Here is a 22,047-nt window from a genome sequence, read left to right on the forward strand (position 1 = left end):
ACTTGAAATGCTCAACACCAAGCTACGTATAGTTTCCGGTAGTGTTCATATTTCCCTTGCTCAATTTTTGTGTGAGTCACTCAATGTACGTGTTTTTAATGTTTTTTTTTCTTTCTTGCGCGTCGTTCACAATTGATGAAGGAGCCCGTTTTTCTCGAATCTGTCGAAAACTGCAACGATGACGGAAAGTAAATAGGAAAATGCGAGTGATTCATAACAAAGAAACACGAGAAGGTGAAAAATCAGGCAGTGAAGTGAATCGGCTCATGTCCTTCTGCCATTCATACACACGTGCTCGATTCATTTTGATTCAACGAAATTCACTCTCTCTCTCTCAAACACTCCGTCCCACCTATTCACATATTTTTTCTTCGATTATATGGTTTTGACTTGAGCGCTCGCAATTTGCACCCGTATTTGTCCGTGACATTCAAACGACACCCTTGCACTTATCAACTTATTATATGCTAATAAAATGTGTGGCAGTAAATTTTAATGATTGCTTCGAAAATGAAATATTATTCACGATATGTTGTTGGTGGTCGTGCTGCTGCTTAAAAAAGGGTATATTTTCTTTGAAGGGAATATTATGTTCGAAAAGTGATTCATTTTGGGTTGGTTTAATATTTCAACTGAAATGCATTCAATTTCTGGATGATTTTGTCTTCATGAACCGTTTGCTGCTTTTGGCTTCGAAGAAACGTTGACGATAAATGCCGGCTTTACGTGAGAAATGGAATGAAAATTGGTGTGCAATTAGTGCTCGTATAATTCGCCGAAATATTATTTCGTTTGCGAGGCGGTGAGCAGAAAAAAATGAGCGGAAAATTTCAAAAGATAAGCCAAGCCAAGCCATACAATGCAAACAAGTGAAGTGAAAAAAAAGTGTTGGCGAAAGAAAACAAAAGAGACCTGTTTGCGCCCAGCATACGTACGGCGATAGAGTGAGTGCGATGCACGTTGTAACTGCGTGGCAAAAATGAAATATGCACACGTCTCGTCACGCCAAAAGCAGCAGAGTAAAAAGTCATTTGCTTTAATTCCGATGACAAAAAGGATACAACAATATTGCCATGGGTCGTCGGCAATGACAATATCTCATTCTCTCCGTTTCATACGCAACTATTCATTCGATTCGGTGTTTATATGTTGTCTTTGATGGAACGACACCGACTGTGTGCTGCTGTCGTGCTGCTCTTTGTTCCCATCGTCAACAACCATTTTCGGTCTAAAGGGCTGTTTATGTCAACAAGCCGTGTATATATATATATGTGTGGGTGTTTTCTCTGTTTTGCCATTCTTCGTCCACTGTGTTTTTTCACTCTGTTTCTCTGTCGTTTGCAACAACAACGGAACAGCAAAAATAAACATCAAGCACATACGCAATTTCTAAAAGCAATGCATACATTAGCACACAGCCAAAAGAAGCACAGCACGTGGTTATGTTACCACGGACTTTGTAATTAAACATTTTTTTTTCCTTCTTCTACTCATTACAGAAGACAGAAGTACAGAAAAATGAACGAAAACAACTAGACTGAAACCATTAGCAGTTATTCGGTGAAATGTGAAATGCGTAAAGAGACAAACTGATTTTTTTTTCTCTGGTTGTTTGGAATTGTTATTCGACAAACTGCGAGCGAGCGAGCAAACGAGCGGTTGACAGGGTGTGCGAGTCAGCGAGAGTGAGTGAGCGAAAATGGCGGCACGAGCGAATGTCATTTACATTTTTGGTGCGTGAACAAAAATAGAATTTGTCACTACAAAGGAAACGAATTAAAATAGCATTTTGAACGAACACACCAAATGTAATTCGTAATTTTGACATTATTTGTATGAAAACAGGATCAAATGAGTGAATGTACTGCGAAACGAGTAAATGACTCGAAATGTGATTCTCGGAAGCCGATCGCTTCAAGTGAAATTCGGCCCATTTTCAAAAGCACACAAACGTAGAGAGAGAGAGAGAAAGAGAGAGAGAGAGAGAGAGAGAGAGAGAGAATATGCCATCCATACGTTTCAAGTGGCAGAATGGCAGAATTGTGCAGATCCTACATTTAATTTCGGCTGAAAGGGCGTATGCCTTTGATAACGACCAAAAATTAATTAATCTTGAACATTTTATTTGTTGAATATTTAGCGAGGTCATAAGAGACAAATGGCGAGAGAATCGTTTCTCTCTCGAAAAAATTATTGAGAACTTTTCCGCTCAACAAATTGCTATCCCATTTTTTGGCACATCATGGTCACTCATCACGCAGCGTCCTTCAAAAAATGCCCATTTTATTTCAATCTGTCAGGCTTTTGATACAATCTCTTTTTTCATACATACAAAATACATCCATATAAAGGAATTTTTTTCCTCAGCGCCCAAGTTGCGACCGAAAACAACTTGTTCTGGGAACATCATCATTTTTTATTTCATTCCGTTCAGTTCGGTGCGTCAATGTAATTTTCAGAGCCGTCATTAATTTTTATTATTCTTTTTAATTAATCTGCGAGCAAAGCGAAAATGCTACCAAAAAAAGCGCTGTATCGTCGTCGTTGTCGTTGTCGTCGTTTTTGGCGAAAAGGAAGCGCAGAATAAGCGCGCAACGCCTTGTGCGTGTCAAATGGAATGAGAGTTTTTATATGGATACAGTTTTTTTGTGTTCGATCCATACATACCGGATTATGTGTGAAATAAGACAGAGCACACTCAATCTATCCCAACCCATTTGCTGCTCTCGGTAATCTGCTAGCGATCTGTTTATTTGTTTGTATTTGACGCGTCTTAAAGGCGCAGTCACGTGAAAGTGGTATTTAACAATGAAGTGAAATACTTAGGAAACATTACGGAAATATGTGGCGTTTAATTGCCAGGCTGTGTGTGTTGACTATTCAGCTTTTTTTATGATATTCGCGAAGCTTAACAAATTTTCCGAATACGAGAGCGCGTGATGCTTCTTCAAACAAATCACTGTCATATTGACTTCGGAACATCGTCAGTATGTCTGTAGCACGCCGATTCAAGTTTTAACCGATTTAATGAAACCCTACGCACGATAAACTTTTCATTGACTGAATACTTTGCAATGGAACGCGTGCTGCACTACCGCACGATTGCTAATTTATGTACGCGTGGAAATGGTTTTGAAATAGCATCGAAAAACTTTGTGAATTTCTTGGATTATTAGCGCCGCTTTTCTTGATTTTCCACTAAATTATGGATACGTCGAAGACGAGCAGCGGTGCTATGGAAATAGAGGCAATGTTTGTGCATTTCACACTATCGTGACTAATTTCAATCTAACAAAAGTCAGTGTTGCTGAAATGTCTCATATACGCAATGTGGTGTCACAATCGAATTTTTAAAAATAATTTGTGCAAACGGCAAAAGCGAAACTTTCAAAATTGATATTTGAAATTGAATATGAGAGAATGAGCACATACGTATGAATTAGCGATGTGCGAGTTCCCATTTGGTTCACCTATGTGTCAACATCAAACTAACAAGAAGTGGCACAATCACACGGAAACTTTTATCTTCCATTGAAATTCCTTTCGCGTATTCCAATTTCAATTCTACGAACGATTTTACGACCGCCAAAAGACAGTTTTATTCGCTTTACGAATTTCCGTCCGAGTTTTGAATTTAACGAACGGTATTCGGGATAGGAAGTTGCATGGTAGTAACGGAGAAGCAAATTTTATGGTTGCTCCAAAAGTTTGTTTATCCAAGCATCTTGTGATCACAATCGAAGTGTGAAAGCTCGTTGAGGAATGCAATTGTGATGCGAGACCGGTGCAAATTGGCCAGAATACTTGCAATTTTTCTCTCAATCTCTCTCTCTCTCTCTCTCTCTCTCTCTCTCTCTCTCTCTCTCTCTGGCAAAACTGCCAAAGAATAAAAGCAATCCCCATAAAATGGCAGATGGACGAAAATCATTGAAAATTGTTCCACGTAATTTAATTGAAACAGACAAACAGGAGGCGAATGAAAGCAATTCCAGCGATGTGTGAGCTTCGTTGTGCAGCATGCAGTCGTGAATTTTTTTACTACTCGCTTTTCATTGTGTTTGATAGGTTTCGATATGGTGGTTGATGCGTTCTGAGGCGAAGTGGGAACGTGTGACATTAGAAACAATCTCGTTGCATACGAGTCTTTCATTGATCCATTCCTCAGGAGCAACGAATATAAATTCAACATTGCATTCCGGCAAAAGGCGGTATTTTAAGCAATTTTATTCATATTTTCTTCTTGCTCGCTGTGTGTCTTTTGTGCGAGCCAGAGAGTGGCTTTGTTACTCCGATTTGGTTAAATTGCATTGGATTCTGGTCGTTTGTTCACACATGCATTGCATTTCGGCATCCCCAAAGGTAGTGGCAATAAAACACACAGAAAACGGAATTGGTTGTAAAAATTCCAGCTTTTGAATTTTCGCCCGGGATTGTTCACACAGTGAACACAGCGTTTTGCCCTTTTTTTCGCCTCGAACGAAAGCATTATTTTGCCATTTTATGTTTTCTCCAATTTTATAGTAAAAAATTAAATGCAGAGGTGAACAAAAGAGCTGAATGATATTGATCAGATCGGATCGGTGGTGCTAAGCGTGCGAAAAAAAAGATGCAATTCAATTGGTTCGTGCAACGATTCTGTTGAAATTCATTGTGAGCATGTGAACGCGCACACCGCACCAACCGGCACCATTTCGATCAACGCATCTTCAACACACGAACTCAATTTATTATTCTATAAATCGTTGGCGTCGCTCTCGCTTCTCTCCAGAGGCTATCACGTGATTTGGATTCAGTTAAATACACAATAGGTTACCGTTTTAGCGTTACACCGTTTTTTTTTTTTAAATGCACCATCAAAACCGAGAGAAAGGGCAGAAAGAGGAGAAAGGAAGAGAGAGAAAGAGAGAGAGAGAGAGAAAACCGAAACACAAAAAATCAATACACGTTCTCTCCATAGCCAATAAATTGCTGTGTGCTCCAGTTCAGATACAAAATATGCATATTTATTGCCTTTGCACTTGATTTGTTTTTCAGAAATTCCATTTATAAAAGTTATTTGGAGAATGAACGTGCTCCGCTCTTTCTCTCTCTCTCTCTCTCTCTCTCTCTCTCTCTATACATTCGATGTTCCATATTTAATTTGAAATGTTACGAAACGTACAATTTACACAAATTGTGCCGCTTGCGATTTTGTTTTATCAACATTTCATCAAACGTGACAAATAACATTCGATGCACAGAAAAGCATAAGGGAGTCAATAACAGTTGTTGGTTTTTTTTTTCTCTTCCTGTTAGAATTGGATTCTTTCTTTGATTGATGCATGCATGTTGCAAAGTTGAAATTGCTGTAATTAAAGCCAAAAAGCGGCTTTTTGATTTTGTATTTTATCCAGCGGTTTTTATTTATATGGTATATCACTTTCAAATTGAAGATTTTTTTTCTCGTCGCATCAACAATAAAAAAAGGTGTCCAAAAAAGCTAGAAAATGGCAAATGTGTGTCTCGGATCTCGGCCTAAAGAGGAAAAAAAACAGCAGCCCAATAAACAAAAATGCATTTAATGTGATGCACCACCCCAAATCGATATCGGCTATTCTAACAAAATGGCACAAAACCATCAAAACCGCATCCATCTATTTTAGTTGGAAGCGTCTAGTTTGGGTTGCCCCTTCAATAAAAATACGATACAAATGAATGCGGTTTTTGTTGAAATTTAAAGCCGGAATGCACACAGAGAGACACAACACAGAGAGAGAACGGGATTTTATTCGGCTGGCTTGTTAGCTTTATCGCTTTCGATGCGATTTGTAAGTAAAAATGGAAAAACTATGTCGGATTTTTGGTGAACGGTTGTGTTTTTTTCTCTTCCTCCCTCTCACTTGTTCTCTGCAGCAGCCAATGAACGAATTGTACCGATCCGAGCGGTTGTGTGTTGTGCATTCTATAAATTGGCTAATTTGTCTTTTTTGCTTGAATTCCAACAGCGTAAACTATGCATTAACATTGTATCCATATGTTTCTTATTTGCGATCGCGTTGCATGTGCGAATAAATGGAAAATATATGGCCAATGGTACAGTATCGCTACCATCGATTACAATTTGTGACACACAAAAACTTTTAATAAAACAATTGTAATTCGATCACTTTTTCCTGTCACCGTTTTTTCTCGCATTCCTCTCCATCGTCGCTCCGCACTCGATGTAACAGATTACTCTCTGCCTCTGGCTGTGTCGCATTTTTTTTCAACTCCGCAACGATTTGCATTTGTAATGGAAAACTATTTCATTTCATTTTGATCGCACTTTTGCTCGCATCGATTGGTCGCTACAATATGTGTGCCATTCTGTTTGCTAATTTTTAAATTAAACAAAATGAAAATGTGCTCCAGCGATAATCAAGAACAAGCGCATCATGTTACATTTTTAATTCACAACCATTTGTATTTACGTTAATTTACATTTTCCAATAATTCATTAAAATCAGTGTCTGTGTTTGTGTGCTGTTTTTTTTCTTCTTCTAACGAACCAATCCACAGAGAAATAAAATGGTTTTAATGAATGCAATTATCGAGATAACATTGATTGAAAAAAAAATAATGTGGAAAAACATCCCTTCGGAATAGCCGTCAGCTTGAATTTCGATAGATTTCAGCGAATTCTTTCTATTTTTACGCTGAATGGACATTGGACAACCAAATAAAATCAGAGTAAAATGTTTTTGTTTGTTTTGTCGGTTTCACACAAACTGATAAGTTATTTTAAAATTTATTCAATCCCGAAATGATGCATATTTTCAGCATTTATTTTACTACAAAATAACCAGTTTGATGGGCACCAAAAATAAGTATGAGGTGAATGAAAGTCAACTTCGTACCGAAGATTTGCAGTAGCAATGTAGAGATTGCGAGCAGCATTGTTGGAAATAAATGCAAAATCCGACAGTTCGAGCCGTTGAGCAGATGTTTATTCGCTTAAAACAATGATAGCGATGATAAAGTGGGCGTTCAAAAAATAAGGAAACATTGTCAATTTACCAAAACTATATACATATCGCTAGCTCCGAACGCTGCTGCTTCTGCTACTGCATTCCGTACTGTAACAGAATGAAACGTTTTAATTAAGGGTCATAACGCGCCGAAAGAAGCTGTATGAGTTAATGAACTTTTAAATCGTCTTTCGTCGTAATGATTTTTCCATTTCGTTCATTCCATTCGCATCATTTCGGTTAATCTCCTTGCTTATTTGCATACTCAACATTTTAACTGACGATGAAGTGGGGGGAAAAACATGGGTCATATTTTCAGTTGGTGGCGAATGGTCTCGTCACTTGAATATGAACAAGAAAGAGAGAGAGACAGAGTGGAAAAGAGCGAGAGAGTTTACAACTTAACACCATTTGATACCGCCATTTAAAAAAGTCAGCCGCTTAACAACGTCTTCTTTTTGTGTATTGGATCCTCTTCATCATTTGGCCGGTGGAGAAAAGGAAAGAAAAAAAAGGCGAGAATGAACTGTGTCTAAATGGCATCGCTTTTGAAATAAATTAGCATTCTTCATCGCAGTTCTTGCTCTTCTCATTGAGCCCATTCATTGTGCATTTTCACTGACACTTTTCGTTTTACTCAAGAAGTTGGAAAGTTGCGTTTTTCTTACATTTGGCCAACTCTGTCGTTTTGGAGGTGTTGGACTGAAAGAAAAACCGAACTGCGTTGGATTGACATAAAAAAGTGCGCCGAGCATAAAGGTTTTATGGATTCAAGTGAGCGTCTTTCGAGCAGCGCACACAAATTATTCGAATCAAAAACAGATTTTCAATCATTTTGTGTGCCTACGACGAGAATATAAAAAAGATGTCTCCTTCAACTCGAAACAACAACAATGATCTGAGGCATTTGGATTCTCTCTCTTACCGTCGATTCAATTATTCCGTGCTCTCACAACATAATCCGCGTGTAATTTTACGTAAAATTGTCATTCACTGTGCGCATTACTCGTAAAATTGCCAACAGCTAAGCTCTAACTCGATTAATCTGTATGTGAATGTTTGACTTAAATTTTTAGTAAGCCTCAGCGATATCTGTTATCATAAAATCTCCTGCCGTTCACTCGCTCTCGTCACTCTCCTCTTTTCGCCCGAAAATTTCCCGAACCTTCTGTTTGGCATGCAAAAAAAACATATCGAACGTTATCGACAGTCAGCGGTGCTGAGCAGTACTTTGACCCTCTCGCTCTCTTTTATCCGCATCGAATCCGAGTCGTACAAAGTCTCAATAAAGAATATTGATGCCTGGAGATAAAATCATTTCCGTTTCACATAGTTCAAATCGGTCCCATGCGACAAATCAGTCGTCATGCTATTGCCGAAGCAATGCAAAACCAAACGAACTGACCGACGAAAAGACAAAGCAAACATTGGCTATATGTGTATGACTGCATATCGGCAAAAACCGAAAATCGGGGATCCATTACAGGATTACGCATTTTGTGCCTTATCTCAAGAATAAATACCATAAATTCAGAAGAAATATAGTTCATTTATGTGATTACGACACACTCAGAAGAAGCAGAAAAAAAAAACAAATGCCGAGCAGTTGCATACAATTTTTCACCGTCCAATTTACTTATGTTCAAAATCTCGGCCCCGATAAACATAACTCCGAATAACTGGGAAAATTCCGTTGGAATTGCAAAACAAATGCAAAGCGATTTCCCTCATTTTCGCTTGGGAGAAAAACACTCCCGTCGCTCCGTGTTTATTGGTCAAATGGCGAGCACTTAACGTTACAAACTTAACAATGTCAGGAATATAATTAATATTTCCGTTGTTTTCAGTCCCCTTTTGCCGACTGCATTCGAAACAATGCACAACAACAAAAATCAACAACACATTGTGTAAAATTCATTTTTCGTTTTGCATTGCACGACTCATATTTAAAATGGAAATCCACTTAAAATGATTCACTTGTTTCGTCTCTTTCGCTCACACTCGAGCTGATTGTAAAACTCTGGAATTCAAGATAAAAATTATATTATAAATGGCACTAATAGCTCGAATGGAAACAAAAACTCCGAATGCATACAGCAATAGCACTAATATGCATAAAAGTTATTTCATGTCAGAAGAAGGAGCAGAAAAAAAAAACGTCACGTTATCATGAATGCTGGTGGTTGGTGGCATAAAGTGCAAGGAAACCACCACACAAACCAATAAACAAACGACAAAAAAAAAGAAAGAAACAGAGCGACAAAAGAGAAGAAAATGGAAAGTTCTGCAGAAAATATGCACAGAAATTTATTACATGTATTTTTATTCTTAACACACATACAAGTGCATGGCAGTGAAACAAATAGCAACTGGGCGAATTGGTCGGTTGAGTGAGCAGGAGACAAAAATGACCGAGATATGGAGAGTGGAGGAGGAGAGCGAGCGAGTGTATGCAAGCAAATAAATCTAGCAGTAAAAATGCCAGTGCATCCAACATGCAATATGTGTTTGTGTATGTGTGTGATGTAGCAGCCTCAAGATGCAATATATTCTTCCCCATAGTTTTCGCTTTTGATTGCATAGAAGCAAAGCCACCCTCTGGTAATCTCTTCGGCAAATGTTATGCTAAACACGCAGCGCTAAGACGAACTCAAATAAAGCACTTAGTTTGGTCGATGTCACATAATATCAAATGTCGATGTAAAACTACGCGCAGATTACATAACATCTTCTTTAACCAGCGATCGATTGATGCTGATTTTTTTCGATTCGCTTGATTTTCCGCTTTTTTTCCCTCTACTTCGTTCGACAACTCTCTCTCGCTCGCTAGCATTGCATGCTATCTACATGAAACAAACTTACAAGACAGAGAGAAAATAAAAGAGTAGAGCAAAGAAAACCGAATTTACGGTCTTTTGTTTGAGTTTGCTTTGGATGACTTGTAGTTACTGCAATGGCACAAATACTAAGCACATTCATTTTGTCTTTTGCCCTTATTTAGTTTTATCATCTCCTTCGCTTTATTTATTGTCGTTTACATGCCAATTTGTAAGCGTACTGGATTATCGATCTTTCGGCGTAGATACGAAGCAACGCACAGTCAAAAACTATGCATTTCGAAAGTCATTCGGATTTCATGAGGGATATCTAAATTGACGGGTTTTTTTTTTTAGAAACTTTAGTTAGATTTTCTGTTTTCGACGTTACTCACAAACGTTGTCATATCGTTGAAATGTTCTGCTTTGGCGATAAGATAATTGCGGTTGGCATTGGCGTTCACCCTTCTGAGAAAATCGAATGTGCATAAATGTGTTTGCCTTTATGATGCGGTCCCGTATTCTTAATGCGAAAAAATAAACGGAATGTCAAGTCTCGAAAATTCCAAGCGGTATTTTCGAAATGGGCATACCATTTACTTAAACCTCCTCGACTATCTAGAGCGCATTCAACTTGATCTAAATTTGGGTACGGAACAAAAGACAAGGGGGATTTTTTTTGTTTGTAATCAGCATTTTACATGTGTTTTACAAAAGATTTTAAGCAAATGGCCCGAAATTCGATGCAATGTGAATGTACGATTCGTTCTTGTCGGGTTGTTTTGACAATTCGAAGCTCTTTAGCGATAATTTTTCCAAAGATTAACTCATCAACGCGACCATGAATGGTATTTTCCTGAAGGGAAATGACAAATTTTACAGATAAAATCAACTTATTCGATGGTATGGGAACGATGCTTGTAAAATACGGTTTGTATATATATTGACGCGCGTCGCCTCCGGAATCCATCTCCGTTTTTCTTCGGATATAATTACTCACGTAAATTCTTTGAAGTTGCTGGTGAATCATATGCCATGTAAAAAAAAAACACAAAAGTCACCCGACATGCAAACGATTTGACGATTGAAACGATGAATGGTTTCGATGTGTAAAATTCACATTCATGAATGAAAGTCGTACGACGGTACGATAATCGTACAGAGCAGGGAAAAAGCATTGTCGAGGAAATCGGTGGAAATGACTACATGCATGTCATCATCATTGTCGCCGTACGGCAGTGAAAAAACCATACGGTTCGCATTCATCGTTGGAATAATCGTGGTTGTGCGACAATAATGCCGAAGCGCAAAAAGAAGAAGCAAGAACATACTTATGCCGAACTGAATTTAATTAAGCAGAAAAATAAGTAGTGTTTCCGACGTTTTTGTGAACGTGTTGTCGGCGCGGCGTTGGCGGTATTCACCGATACGCGTGCGTCTATGCTCGACGATGGAAAATACGTCCACGGAAAGAAATGCAGCGTCGGTTACACAACTTTGGCGGCATTCTTTTGTTGAACAACAATGAGGGAAAAAGGATTCGCCACGCAAAGAATTTATGAGTCATGGCATTTTCACCATATTCCTCTATTGTTCACCGTTGCAAGCGGACCGAATCAATGTCTCACTTGCTCCCTCTCTCCATCTATGACTCAGACTCGAGAGCGACAGGCGAAAAAAAGCAGGCAAGTTATTATTGTAAAATGCAAACTATGCAGTGGTTTTTTTCGGAAAGGAAGATGACTATTTAACAATTGCTCCTTTGTGTTGCCAAAAGCAATGAAATCGAACAAATGAACATTAACAATGAATGTGTCTCCGACAAAGTGAAAGGCATCCATTTGCCAACCCATGGAATGAATACAGAAATCATTTCTTTTCTCTATTTTGATAGCAAAAAAAAGCAGGTAAAGGCTAGTGCATTTGCAAAACTACCATTTATCGATTTCAATTTTTTTTTTGACAGTGTCTTTTGTGTGCTCCCTCCACGCGCAAGAATACACAATTGAAATGACAGTACATGTATTGGTATGTCATTGAAAAACGAAATTAGTCGACCAAAAATGAAAATCTTCATTTGAATTGCATATGTTTCGATGGAAAAACCAGACATTCATTCCATTTGGTCATATAATCATCTCATTGCTATATTACTGATTTCAGTCCGTTATCGCTGAACGGTTTAATAGCCGCGTGGCGAAGAAATTTATGAAACACGCACACACTCGGCCAGACCATATTTTTGTGTTTCGAAAGTCGCAGCAATACAATAAAACTTGATGATGCTGCACATAGAAATTATTATCTTTGTCCATATCTGTGTCATCAAAATTGAATTGCTGTTGCTCTTGCGTTATATGAGCGTTTTTTTTCAGTGTGTGCTCTGTTTCCTCTTTTATTCGCTCGAATGGTGGTGCAATTTTCCATTTTTCTTTGTTTAAAGTAATGAAATGGGTTGTTTGGTCACATGTAACACACCACTTTGCAATGCATGGCACTCATAAAATGCAAGTCCAAAATCTCGCCATTGCGCTCATTTATTGTTTGTTCGGTCGGGTCGCTAGCATGTGCTCTTTCTCTGTTCCTCTCTCTCTCTCTCTCTCTCTCTGGACGCTGTTGCTCAACCGTCATCTTCGTTTCCGTCATAATTACAAATTCACACACATGGCGAGTATGCAGATAGAGGAGTTTAATGTAATTGAAATATATTCCGTTTGTTCCTTTTTGCCCATTCTGTTTTTTTTCTTCGTTGCTCATGCATCGCCTGCTCTTTACATATTCATCAAATAATTTTCTCTTGTTTTCATTCTCATTATTCGCCTTTTTCTGGGTTGAAGTGAAAATGCAAAAAAAAAATGTGTGCGGATTATTTGATTGTATTCCATTGCCACATACACTCATTGAAACGCGTGGTCTGCATCATGCGTTAGATGCTTCTTTGCTCTCAGTTTAATTTGAGTCGTTAATTTCTATTATGTTCCGAGTAATATTTTAATAAATGATGTTGATTTAGATAATTAAAACAGAAAGACTTCACTCTCTTTCGCTCGCGTGCGCATAATTCGTTGTTTGTCGCTGTCGTGCGCGCGCTATTTTTTTTCATCCATGGCCGTTGTTCAGTTGATTGTATGATATAGCAGAAATTATGAAAGCAAATAATGTTGAATGAATATCCCGTGAAATATTGAGAGCAATGCAGGAACAGTGTCGTATTTTAAGCAGATTATGATGAGGCGTATGAGTGTATTACAAACGTTTGTTTTCATGAAGTCAATTTAAGTTCATTGAAGTGAAGTTTTAATTAAGCAATAAACAATTTAAAAGCATTGTTCGTTGCTTAAAATTGCTGGCGATTGCGTATCTCGTGTATAACGAGTGGCCAAGTCAATATTGTCTCTCTCTGCTGCTGCTGCTGCTGCTGCGGCTGCTATTTTGTCTGTTTTCATTTAATGAGCGAACGTTGGTCTACATTCTATTTTGTCACACAAAGCGACACGCATCTGCGAAAATGATGTTTATTCTCACAACAGAACGCAACACATTCAACCAGAATAAGTTAGTTTCAGCCAAACGAATTACTCATTGTTGAGTTGCGTGCATGTCAAAAGCGATTACATGGTATTTGAGTCGATAAAATTTGTTCAGTGAACAATGAAAAAATCAGCGACATCATTTCAAACGATTTGTTTGACATTTAAAATTTGTTTGCTAAACATGTGCAAATCATTAGTATATCGATTGAATGAATCACTTTGTGTGTGGAAAAAGTCAGTGGATTTTGTTTCATTATTTCAGTTCAATTTCCATGTGAAACGGACGAAGAGAAATGCATAAGCGATGAATCAAGTTCAAACTGTTGATTTCGATTTAACGACTTTGTGGAGCGTCGTGTTCTCTCTCTTTCTTGCTCAACACAAATAAAAATCATTTCTCATGAGCAGCAATAAAAGCGCTGCATACAATAAAAACATCGCGGTCCTATGGCGAAAATAATAAAGGCCAACGGCAGAATGGGCAAATTGTTGGGGAGAAATATGATTGACAATAAAAGAAAATAAAAGTTATAGATGATGTTCCATCGGAGAATCTGAGTTGTACCTCCCCTTTCCACCGTCGAAGACAGAAGCGATTGTGATAAAGAGAGAGAAAGAGGGAGATGGGGAGAGGCGTTCAAATGCAAGGAAAAATTCTTGATATCTATAAATAATGCGCTCCCTTTATGCCCCATTTCACAAAAGTACAATAACTTTGAAGAGATAGAAAGCAAGAGAAAAAAAAATAAAAATAAATATTTGTTGCATAACTTTGGAGTTTGGTGCGGCTGTTGCTTTTGTCTCTTCAATCCAATCTCATCCTCTTCATGCATCGTTATATCCGAAAACTAGAGAGAGTGTATAAAATCTCTTGATGTCATTCACCCTATGACTTCGCGATTGCCTGACATAAATACATATTTTCGTCCAACTTACGCACACCCTACGCATCACGCCAGTGCACGAGCGAATGAACCGAAGAGACAAAAACAGTGCGAATGAGCAGCAGAGCAAGCCATCTAATAAAGTCAAATGGAAGAATGCATAGCAATCACGAAACTTCTCTTGCGACTTCCGTTTCTAACGACGGTACTTTGTTTGACGAGCAATTGACGCATCGCACAACGAAGCAGTAATCTTTTTAATAACATTTCATTCTTTCCGTATGCCATTTGTTGCTCCTTCTTTTTCTTTCCTTGAAACAACGCATTTAGTCAGGGGGTTCATGGAAACAGCTTCATTGGCAGATAAAAAGTTTCTTTTTCTTGTGGAAACGAACAACAGTTGAAAAAAAAGTTTCCATTTTTCGCTTATCATCTATCATGCTGTATAATCGCACGCTGTTTTACTTGAAAAATTGCTCAACATACTTCATTTGGCATTATTTTCGTAGATGTGTAGCACTTGCCCACACACACAAACACCAAACAAGCAATGCCATACGCTCACGACCATTCTCTTCCTCTCTCTCTCTCTCTCTCTCTCTCTCTCTCTCTCTCTTTCACTTTCTCCGTGTGTATGTTTCCCGAGTGAAACATAACAATAAAATAATCGCATCGTTTTATTTCGTTGTATATTTTTTCAGACGAAGTAAAAGTCTTGTGTTCTTTTCGACGCCCTCACACTTGGAACGCATGGAAGCGTCGTATTTCTCTAGCGTCTATGTGAGCGCTGCTACTGCTGCTGCGTTGCCATTGCTGTTGGCATAAACAAGAATATGTGTTAAGATCGGAATAAATATTGATAAACAATATTTATTGGAATCAGATGCAACGATGCAGAACGACGCTCGAAAACATGCACTCAATTTCAATACACACAAACACATCATGTTTGCGTGCAAAAAACATCCGATTCCCGAGAAATCATGCTTCGCATGCATTTGATATACTAAAAAGTTGGAGTTAAGCAAAGGAACGAACGCAGCCATTCGAAGTTTTCGCGGGAAAAACGCATCTAATTGGAAGCTTTCTGGCATTTCGTGCGAATTCAATTCCTTTTGACAAATGCATCCATTTTATTATTTGCATGCATTTTCGTGCAATGCATGAAAAATACCAGTAAAAAGAATAAAATTACTTTTTGATGAATACAACTCTTGAAATTAAATATTAAATCGTTGAATGAGACGATTTCAATTTATGTGATATATTTCCGTTCGCAAAATATTATAATAGACTTGTAAACTAGACGTTTAGGTATTTCAATTGTGAATGGATGCCTTTGACGCATACTTGTGTATGCGCCACGTATCTTTACTATCTTTTGAACGTTTCCTTTTTCGCTTTGCGCGAAATGAATTTGTGTGCTCTGAAATGCTCCTTTTTGGAATGTGTTTCGGAGCGTGAGAAAGAATATTCGCAATTTCGAGTCATACAAACGATACAAAGGATTGATGCTATGCTGTCGAAATGGGTTCTGTGTAGCTAAAAGCAACAAGCCGCACAAAGAGAGTTGACGAAGAGTGCTTATTGAGTCATTTTGTCAAGTTACTTCGAAAATGGTTGGCCATTCTCTTCAATATTTATGCGTTACTTTATGAATTTCCCTGAACATTAACATATTACTCGACTCGTAATCATGATGGCGGAACTCAAGTCGATAATAAACGAAATGATCCATTATTCTGTTGACAAACTAATTTGTTGAATTATTTTTAAAGTGAATTGCATTCAAGTGCCTTTTCAGCCGATGAATGGAACACAATGATTCCGAGTGATTTGTCTCTGTCTGTGTTTATTGTTTACAGACGGAAAGTAGAATTCATTCATTTGATCAACGGTCGTTTTTTCTAAACACAAACATTTTTTTTTTTTTGTATTATGACTTGTTTTTTTTATCCTCTTGCGAATGGAATAGTAATTTATGCAGATCACTGAGATTTGTTGCTCTCTCTCTCTGCCCGATGCCGATTGAATTTGTATACCATTTAATTTTCAAATCGAAACTTCGTGGAAAAAATATTTACGTATCGCGAATCGAATCGATTCATTTTGAATTCGCGAGGCAAAACGATACTCTCACGCTTTTTTCCATTCATCTCAAGCGAGATTCGTTTAGAAGCGTGTCTTATTGTGTATCCGTAGCTAAAGACGTTTCTCCCGCATTCACAAAAGGCGATTACTCGAATTTCAAGTGCGCGATGATGAGCTCCCACTCATCCATATTTTATGTTTTTGCCTCTCACTTTTTGGCATCTCTTCAAATCGACGAAACAAAAAGCACTTTTGTTAAAAATGAAATTCTTTTCTCGCTCGTTCTCCATCGCATTGACAACAGCTTATTATTTATTCGGCAAGATAATTTTTTACAGCATTTTGAACTCCGGTATTCCCTTTTTTTGTTCCGAATGGCAGATCCACTTTGCGAGAGAGCATTGTTCGTTGGCATGGTATGCGGTGCATACTTGAATTGTTTTCTTTTTTCGCGAGTAAATTACATTCGGAAAAGGGATGAGAGATAATCGAGTCTATTGAATAATTTCGTTGGAAAAGAGCAAGATGAGCGTCGTGAAAAAGGGCACAGCGAATAAAGGCGTTCGAAATGTGCTGGCGCTTGACACAATTGTCTTTTTTTACTCTCGTATATTCAACGCGGCAATCACAATTCATTCTTTTCACGTTTTCGAATTTATTCATAATCGAGCCCAATTAGAATTTTCCAGTCGCTTCGAAATGAATTCAAGTTATTTGTTACTGCAGATTGTTTTTGCTGGTGGTGTTTTTTACTCTCTATCTCTTTCTTTCGTCAAATTCACACTCGCTGAACAAACACAAGTTGAACTCCTGTCTGAATCAAGGCCAATCACAGTCATTTTTGGCATTCACAGAGCATGCAGTGAAACAACTTCATTTGATGAATTTATGAAGTAACTCAATTAAATGGCATCATTCAATTATGCCATTTTTCAATGGCCAAGGGCTTGAGTCGCTCCGGCTCTCTGGCGACGCCGAACCTTTTATACATCCATTCAAATGGATTCCAATCAGGCGCAGCAAGTATGTGTATGTGTGACTGTGTGTTTGGACTAAAAACAAACAGTTGCACTCAACCAAACACCAACAAAATAAATGGCAACGCCATTGCATTTTGATTACATGTTCCGAATGAAACGGAGATAGATCGAAATGGAGAGAGAGAGAGAAAGAGAGAGAGAGAGAGAGAGAAACGAGCGAATGTGTGATAAATAAATATTTTCCGACAAATATGTAGAATGCGACACAAATTTTAAATGAATTTCAAACAGTGGCTGGATGCCGCCGCCTTTTTTGCATATTCATGCGCTCGCTCGTCGTTTGTGTGCCGTTCGGTTTGACACTTGCCCGTGTCAGTGTTTGTGTCTGTGTGTATGTCACACTTTTATGTATGCAGAACACTTGCAGTTTTTCGGCATTATTTGAATAGCGTTACGCTCAACTAGTGCGCTAGTTGCGATAAAAATCCCATACATTTACTTAAATATTCCGAATTGATTTTTCTCAAATAATCGCATCGGCTATCGCCCGAATATCTGAAGCCAATGGCTATAAATAACCAAATATCCATCAGGACAAAGTGTGCTGCTGGCGCTGCAGAAGCATCGATCGGGCAAAAGGGAATGGAAACGATTTACAGTGTAAATAAATGAGACGAGAAACAAATACACATTGAGAACATTAATTGGAACGTGCACCGAATAGGAAAAAAAGCCAAGCTCGAGGCAATGTTTTTCCCAATTCTGTTTGTTCTAGGGAATTTTCACCTTTTTTTTCCTTTGATCTGATTCCCTCTCCGAAAAAAAACAACAAATATTCACACCGATGCTGTTGATTGAATAAGCGATATAAATGAGCATCTGATGGCAAATAATCGTGGGACAAAAGGACAAAAAGTGATTAAATCATCTGGTGGAGCTGTAAAAAGCTTTATTTTATCGGAGGATCTTTTGTTGATTTCTCGGTAATTTGACAACAGAGAAAAAACATTCGGATAAAATAAAAACCTGAACAAACAGAAGCAATCCAATCCAAGTGCTTACCTGATTCCACTGGCGCTCTATTTCCGTTGGCCAATTGTTCATTCAAATGAACTTGTCCGTGTTTGCTTCTTCTTCTCCTCCTCTATGAGCAGCGGTACTGGAGTACAAATCAATCCAATAAATAAGTCAATTGACGTTGATCTCAGCACTCACTCGAAACGTGCTTCGGCCAAACGAGATGCTTCGTAATCGATCACACCGAAATGGTACCGCACTTTCAATAGCACTTGGAGTCTATTTCGATTGTTTGATTATATGAGAATGAGAGAGAATTTTCTCTGGGCCACTTTTAAGCCACACTCTCCAGTCCAAATACACACATTCACTTAACGCTTGCTCACTCACACGCTCGAACTCGTTCCATTTCAATGGATTGTTCTGTGTCAAATAAAGTGCTCTTGTTTCTTACTCTCTCTCTCTCTCTCTCTCTTTCTCTCTCTCTCTCTCTCATCCAGACTTGAAAACAATTAGTCGAATCGATGTTGCACAATACGCATGGCATTTAATTGAATATATGCAGCAACACCAAACCTAATCTTTATGGATGCGTTTTTCAACTTGTACCCAAAATGCCCGAACCGAACATATGTTGTTTATTTTTGTTTTTATGCGGCCGCTTTGTTTGTTTTGGTTGGCCTATGTTGCCTTTATGCAATTGAAAATAACCATCAACAAAAAACGATTGTGTATCGAACGGATTTATTTCCCTCTGTTCTCTCTGTGTGTATGTCCAATATTTAAACCGCCCGAATACGAATCTGTTTTATTTTTCATCTATTTCATTATTCATATGCTCGAACGTTTTGAGTTTGAAATTTTTCAAGTATGTTTCGGATCAATTGCTGGATTTATTGCGTGATTCGATAGACTAATGAATAATTGTTACCATTTTCTTCACTTATTTTCGGGCTCGGTCAATCACAGTCTGATTTACAGTTTGTTGTTTGTGTGAATATTTTTTTGCTTGAGTCTAGCAAGTTAAGGAAGGATGTGTCTTTTTCTTCTTCAAAAAATTGTATGGTTTTTGTTATCAAACATCTGCGAAATTCCCATACAAATCATCAGACAATGGAAAATGACTTGTATTTACTCTATTTATTTCATCTGTTTCAATATTTATTGGCGTTGTTTGTCATCGTTGAGAGGCCTAGGCATATGAAGCTCCATAAAATGGCTCATTTTCAACGTTAAATGTATAGTTTTTGTTGTGATTGTACACTTTTTTTCAACACATACCTTTTAAATTGATGACAGATTAACGTCTATTCGTCTGTTTTTCTTCTGTTTATAATTGTTGCTTTTAGTTTATACACTCACCGAAGAAAAAAATATCCATGAACTTTTCGATTATCTTCTTTTCACAGAACACGTTGAAAAAACTGAAAACACTCACGTTTCAATTATTCGAATTTATCGATAAAACCAATATTCAGCCATGTATAAAAACTGTTTGTTTTCACTTTGAAAATATAATTTCCATCGAAGGAAAAAAAATTGAACTATCGTTGATTTGGCTCGTTCGCACGTTCATCCGCTCACACGAGTTCAGTTCATGAATTTTTGAATTTACCCACCGCAAATCGAAAATCACTACTAATTTCTCGTCGGAATCGATTCGTTAAAAAATGTATTTCTGTTGATATTCGCACGGTATTTTGAGCGATTTAATGCAGCAGTGCGTTGTTCGTTTTGCGTGTTTTCAAACGCTTCACCATCAAAAAGACACACAGAGAACCACTATGAAAAGATAAGCGCATCAATAAAATGTGCACGGGGCACACCGGTAAGTGTATGATAGCGTGGCGCTTTCTTATGCTTGATAATTCAAAATTTTCTCTTTCACCTTATCCTTTCCTCAACCGAATTCAGTTGTGTGCGACTTCAGGTGTGTGTGTGTGCGTGTGTGCTTTTCTGTATTTCTTCTTCTGCTGCTGCTGCTCTCGGTTCTCTGTCTTACTCTCACGTTGATTCGATTTCGATGTTGTTTTCCTAACGTTTTTGCGGTAACAGTAGATGGAATTTTATGTTTTAACGATTTGATTTGCGCAAGTCACACTGCCACAAAACCATAGCGCTGTGAGTGTTGAGTGCAAATTTTCTTTGATTTCTTCCTTGCAATTTCTATCCCTCTTTCTCTCACTCTTGTTCTCCACATCCACACACCCACACACACGTTTCAATTCCACCGAGTTATCGGAATGTTATAAGAGAATCAGGTGATAAAGTTCGGTTTCGCTTTTTTTATATATTCTTTTTTTTTGCTTCCTCTTCGGTTTGTGTCGCGTATTCACACAACCGGAATCAAATTGTGATTTGCTCACGCGAAGCAAAGGAACGTGAATGAGCAGAAAAAAAATAAAAAAAAATAAATGTTAAACTTCACAAGAAAAACTTTTTCTTTTCACTTGATTCTTATTCACAAGAAAATTTGCTTAAACGAATTTATTCCGTTATTTTAGCACAATTTTTTTTTAACCACGTTGGTTCAGTCGTCGACTGAAAAGCAAAAGTGTTAGCGTTTTTATTTCTGCTGCACAAAATTCTGTATTACCACGAAAGCAAAGAGACTTTTGTGTCGAAATGGAATGCCGTATTATTCTTGAGAATATTCGTCGTTTTTTCCGCAACGGTTCTAATGAGAATGATGAATAAAACGAAAAAATGCGCCTGTCCTGCTTATGACTTGAATCGTACTGATGATGTTGACTCTATACTTTGTAAACCATGCTGTATGAGCACACACCGCAAGCATACACACCACCGACAACAACAACGACAACAACAACAATAACAACACATCGACAACGGCAGCAGCAGCAGCAGCAACAGCAACGATAATAATAACAGCGGCAACATTATGGAGTACGTTCGCATTCGGAAAAAGACAGTGCGAGCGGGAGAGAAATGGTGGCGAGTGAATCAATGCGAAAGAGACATCATGGTTCTGTGGCACGAAAAAACAGCAACAACAACAAACGCTCGGCTCTGACTCGCTCTCTGCATGTCCTATTACTAGGAACAGCGGCAGCAATGACGACGTTACAACCATAGTGATGACAGTACGAGCACGAAAACCTCGCCATGTACTACGTAATTTTGAACATGCACATACATTTGGGTAAGAGAGAGAGAGAGAGAGAGAGAGAGAGAGGACGTGTGTGCCATTGCATGGAGCGAGTGAGAGTTTCGGTTGATTTTTGTGTGTCGGGGGATATGGAAGTACACATATACACAGCATTCATTAAAGAGAATAGAGCGCGACGCTTTTGGTAATTTTTCGTGCACAAATTTAAATGAAATATACATGTATCTATGTGCATCGAGTGCGATTGTCGCGAACGCGTTTCTATTTGTGCTCGTTCGCTTTTGTTCTGTTTTCGCTTTTGTTTTTTGTTTTTTCTTTCTCTTTGCACGTCTCTCTATTTTTCGATGTTTTTGTCGTCGTACGGCAAACACACATATGAGGCTAGTCGTTTATGGAGATAGAGAGATAAAGAAGGGGCCACAGGCACACATACATACGATATCAACACATCAATTCACCGCATGAAGAATATTACTCATGCGGCATGCTTATTGTATGCAGCTCATATTCAAAAATTACTCCTTCTCTTGCTTTGCGCGTCTCCTGCCGCTCCGCACACATGTCGCATTAACTAATGTGAATGTGTGTGTGTAGTGCTACTTCATTATAG

General features: G+C 38.2%; 1 protein-coding gene across 3 annotated transcripts in view; it reads right to left on the reverse strand.

Annotated features, from left to right (window-relative positions):
* LOC129569024 (irregular chiasm C-roughest protein-like) overlaps positions 1–21,047 on the reverse strand; it is a 30,644-nt gene extending 9,597 nt beyond the window's left edge. Inside the window, exons 1-2 of one of the 3 annotated variants that reach the window (XM_055447409.1) lie at positions 20,196–21,029; positions 18,353–20,089 (exon numbers count right to left, since the gene is read on the reverse strand). The gene's annotated coding sequence lies outside the window, so the exon portion shown is untranslated. Of the gene's footprint in view, positions 1–18,352 lie in introns of all 3 variants that reach the window. The other 2 variants (XM_055447410.1, XM_055447411.1) reach the window with 2 other exon arrangements.
* Positions 21,048–22,047: the final 1,000 nt, after the last annotated feature.

Source organism: Sitodiplosis mosellana, unplaced genomic scaffold (genome assembly GCF_009176505.1).
Source record: "Sitodiplosis mosellana isolate CC-2019 unplaced genomic scaffold, AAFC_SMos_1.0 Smas_scaffold_30, whole genome shotgun sequence".
In the NCBI taxonomy this organism is placed as follows: Eukaryota; Metazoa; Arthropoda; class Insecta; order Diptera; family Cecidomyiidae; genus Sitodiplosis; species Sitodiplosis mosellana.